Raw genomic sequence first — 5,130 nt, 5'->3', positions numbered from 1 at the left:
GTATTGTGGATGTGCTGATAGATATTGGGGTCCAGAGCCCTGTGTAATTGTTTAAAATTTACTTTTAAGAAGTGAAGGGAGGGAGAGCTTTTGTGAGACCTTCTTGTTGTGTGTAGGGGAGGGTGTTGGTTAGTTTTTATCTGCTGTGGATGAATTATCCATAGGTTTGGTATCTGAAGAGAACTCTATTTTTATATGTCCAAATTACTGCTGAAAACTGCCCCATGAAGGCATCTCAGTGCACCTTTGGGCCCTTTCCTCCTGTTCCTGTGGTGCAGTTTATATGCACATGGGCATCTCTTCATGCCCCTTGCAGGACTCTACTGAGTGCAAAGCACTGTCCAAAAGATAAGCAGTAAATCCCTTTGGTTTGACACAGATGGGTCTTTGTTATACTGCTTCTGTGGCAACCAAGGAATCTGGGTGGGTGAGGTAAGTCTTTGGCAGCTCTGAAGGGCACACTCACAGGGAGAAGAAGCTGCTGGTCTCAGGGGAGAAATTCCTGCACACTCAGCCCTGGAGAAGTAGGTGACTGTAGCATGTGTCCATAAAGTGGAGGGTGAATGAGTGTTGAGCCTCTTGTCATTTAAGAAAACAAGATGAAGAGAAAATGCTCCCAGCTGAAAATACCTGAATGTGTTGTACACGGCCAGTCCTAACCTAGTCCAAACCCCAGGCTGAGAGCTCATAATATGCTGCCAGATACAAAGCCAATCTGCTTGCCTCTCTTTTCCTGCATGAGCTGAACACTGCAATCATCAAGAAGAATAAATCTGTAGGTGTTTTATGGGATGTATGAGCTGCCTACCACCTAATCCACGTAAGCTGGGAAAGGGATGCTCCTGCTGCATGCTGAGGGCTAGGTCTCCTGCAATAGGAGAATGGAGAAACTAGCATGGCCTCATCTTCCCATCTTGTTGAAAGCAAGCCCTCCATGTAGGGAAGGAAACCCAAAAACAACAACCAAAAAGTATGAGGCTCATGCAACTAAGGATTCTGGTGCTGAGCAGGAGAGCTCCTGGCTAACCCATCCCCACCTGCCTTCAGTTGCTTGCATCTCATGGAGGTAAGGAGCACGAGTAACAACAGAATAGTTAGTGGGCTGTGAACAATTAAAGTGACATTTGCATTGGTTTGTCCTGCAAGAATAGAGAAATGTTGCCTCATAGAAACTGCAGCGACAGGACTTGAGCTGAACTTAATTCACATACACATTGTGTGTTTTTGGCTACTGAGGTGCAACATGTCATCTTTGGGCTCTGGAGCACTGTGGGATTGTATTTCAGAGTAACAGCTGCTGTTATGATATCAAAATAAAATTGCAATATGAGAATTTTCCAGTTGCTTCTATTTAATACAGGGTTGGCATTGAAACTGAACTCCCACAAGACTTACACACAGCAGCAGTGTCTGCTCTGGGCAGCAAGCAGGTTTGGGATTAGGTTTGGGCAAGAAAAAAATGCAGTGACATAAGCTTTCAGGTTTGCTTTAGCACAGTTCCTGTGTAAACATCTGTCACTCCCTTGTTAGTACTGAAATAATTTACAAAATAAGATGATTGCTTCAGAGCATGAACAGTAGGTGTGTTTTTTTCCCCAAAAGTGGACAGTAAAGAGGGTGGCTTGGTAAAGGTGAAACTAAATGATTATTTAGTCTGCTGGAGCCAGGACTACCTGCCCAAGCTGAGCTCTGAGCAAACTGAGGGGGAATGCCACACATACCAGCTACTGATGAGCTTCAATTTTGTGCACTACAGGGGTGAAATATATCACCACTCAGAAAAAGGGACTTCAGCTCTGCCACTCCTAGGCAGCACCATTTTTTCAGTGCTGGAAAAGAGAAGTTAAAATGCAGGTTTGAACTAAGATGCTGGTGGTATTTGCCTATAAACTGGGTAAAGGAGCTTGGAGTGAAGGGAAATGAGTTAAAAGCCTTGGAAGGTGGGGCTTAAGTTAGCTGCTAAAAACTTCCTCTTTAATAGTGCTGTAAAAACACTGTGCTCTTCCACCCTGGGAGCTGATTAATATCAAATTTCCAGTCTTACTTGACAGAGTAATGAGTTCAATGTGATGCTTTACCATTAAGGTAGTGTTTATGGTAGTCTATTAACCCTTAGTGTAGCAGTCTGTTAGCTGCTCTTGAAAGGCTTTGGAGAATGTGATTACAGTCAATAGAGGTTGCATGATAATTTTCAAGCTCATATTTGTCTTTAGGATTGTCAAGTCTAAGGTGAATGCTCATGCTGCTTGGTTGAGCCTATTCTTCCTTTACTCACTCTCAGTGCTTGACAGTCAAACTTTGTCATCCTGGCAAAACTGAGATTGTTTTGGGCCCCTGGGCCCTTTGATGTTTGAGGATAGGAGGGCTGGGAAGGGACTATCCTCAAGGAAGAACAGAGACCATGAATGTGGAAAGCTTGACTTATTGTAATAATGGATGGGTAACTTCAAGCAGGAGTTGCAGAATTGCTGCTAAGAATGGTCTTATTGTTTGTTGTTCCTGGCTGCTCTCTACAGGTGCCTCAGTTTCTCAGTCTTTAAAAGCACAGATAGCACATCCTTTGTAAACTTTTCTGATGTGGAAAGCCCTGAGAGACTGCTCTTCAGCACTGAGACTGAAACCCTGGGCAGGGAATGACTGGAAAATGCTTGTGATTACAGTTGCTTTAGCCTAGAGAATTGGTAGGGAGAAAGAGTCTGGTAAACCTTGCAATACGTTTCCTGAGCCAGGTATGTAATGAAGAAAGTAGTTAGTCATGAAGTAATTAACCGGTAAAATAGCAGGCTATTAATCTGCCAAACTATGTCTTAACTTTGTTTTTCTAACTTCAGAGAGCTCTAAAAAGGCTGGCTTTCTTTTACAACTTCCACATTTCATTAACACTGTTGATTTCAAATCCTGTTTGCTGTTCAGAGTGAAGAGTGTAGGGAAGGACCAGTTCCTCAGCCCGTGTAAAAGGATAACTGCTGTTCACCCTTTGGCATCACAGCACATTCCCTGCTGGCAGCCTTATTCTGACAGCAACCTCTCCCTTAAAAACATGGCTGCATTGCCTCCCAGCAGCAGTGTGGCTTAATAAAGATGAAAAAGAGCAAGAAGTTCAAATATCTCTTTTGTAAGCAACATTTTAAAAACTGTCCCTCATGCTTCAAAGAACCTAAAAGCCCTTTAGCTTAGCCCCACCAGTTCAACCTGTGTGCATTTATATTAATAATAATACCAATACCTGCAGTCGTCGAAACTTGTCTAACACTAATAATTTCCATTATTACTGTGGTGCCAGGATGTGCTGATGGTCTTGTATTGGATATGACACCCAGGAGGAGATCAACCCCTATTAAAGGCTGTAGGGGAACCTAAAGGTAGAAGCTCCAGTTGCCCTCTTCCCCGAAAGGGTGGTGCTGGTAATAGCACCTTGCTCTTGCTTCTGGGGTTGCTGCTATGGCCAGGTGGGCATTGTTCACTTACTAAATTACACTTTTCTTTGCTGCTGGGGTAGTGATAGGTGTGTATTGCCAGCTCAGTGCTGTGCTGTCCTCTCTTTTCTTCAGATTTGGCTCAAGTTCCCAGGGATGCTAATTTTTGCTTTCAAGGCCATGGTGAAGATAACTTACACAGATTGGAAGAAAGATTGGGCCCTGTCTGGTATGCATGTGCCATGCATTGTGCATTAACAGGGTGTCATTTCCATTCCAACATGCTGCCAATGCACAATCAACCCTGATCCAAGGATTATCTTCCCCAAGCCTTTTCGGGTTGCTGAGTCCATGGCATCTCCCTTGAATGTTGGATCTAGGCTCCTAATGCACCATGTTCCTGTAATTAAGTGTATAAGCTCCTGAAGGATGTTTGTGCAATAGAGGGAGTGGATCAGATGATTTTTCTTTGGGGCACTGAGCACCTGGAGCCTGTAGCCATCAGTTAATTACACTGGCTGTGAGCCACCCTGTCCTAGACAGAAGGGCTGGGTTTGTCTCCTTGGATCACAGGCAGCATTTGTTTCACTTCCAGACTAATACGTGCTGGCTGGTTTGGGATCAGAACAGGTGGTGGAGAAGGGGGAAGGCAGAGATGTATCTTTTGCAGTATCTAACCAACCTGGGCTTTTCTCCCTTCCTGAAATAGTTGATGTGAGGACACTGCAATTGGCCTGTTCAAGGCTTTGCTGGCAGTTGTGTGCCTGTGGGAAGTGCAGCTCTGTGTCATCTCTGTCCCTTCTTGCCCCTGGACCAGGCCGGCTGCCAGCTGTCCCCAGCAGCAATGGGGCTTTGGGGGGACAGGGCACTGTCAGTCCCTCTGAGAAGCAGTGCCACCCTCAATGCTCCACCTTGGGCTTAAAAAGTACCCAAACCAAAACAACAAAACCATCAACCAAAAAAAAAAAAGCCCCCCAAACCCATCTAAATCCATTCTGAGGCAAAATGATAGTATTTGAACAGTTTTGTTCTGTTTTTTGGTTTTTTTCCCTGTTGGTAGCTCTTAACAGTGTCCTCTAAGCACCAGGGTCAAGCAGAGGGGTTGAACAGGTGACTTTCCTGCCTGGCTGGCCTCTGCACAAGGTGGTGATTCAGCAGGAGGTTCCTCCTGTCCTTCTATCCCAATATCCCGTGTTCTATATCCTACTTACCCATGTTCCACTCTCCCCGTCCCCATATCCTCCTGCCTCTCTGTCCCCCTCTCCTCATATCCCCTGTCACCATATCCTGCTGTTCCAGTACGCTGTCCCCATCACCCCGTATCTCCCTCTGTCCCTCTATCCCTCTGTCCCTATCCTCCCCTGTGCCACTGTCCCTATATCCCCCTATCCCCACATACCCCAGTCCCCGTGTCCCAGCGGAGCCGTCCCTCAGCCGCGGGCCCGGCGCGGCCGCAGCGCCCCCTGGCGGCCCAGCGAACGCAGCGCAGCCCGCTGCCGGTCCCGCGCCGGTCCCTCAGCCGGTGCCTGTCCCTCAGCCGGTGCCTGTCCCTCAGCCTGTCCCTCAGCCGGTGCCTGTCCCTCAGCCTGTCCCTCAGTCGGTGCCGGTCCCTCAGCCGGTGCCTGTCCCTCAGTCGGTGCCGGTCCCTCAGTCAGTGTCGGTCCCTCAGCCTGTCCCTCAGCCGGTGCCTGTCCCTCAGCCTGTCCCTCAGCCG

Source organism: Cyanistes caeruleus, chromosome 10, assembly GCF_971803275.1.
Source record: "Cyanistes caeruleus chromosome 10, bCyaCae1.hap1.1, whole genome shotgun sequence".
Lineage (NCBI taxonomy): Eukaryota > Metazoa > Chordata > Aves > Passeriformes > Paridae > Cyanistes > Cyanistes caeruleus.
This window is presented reverse-complemented; position numbering follows the sequence as displayed.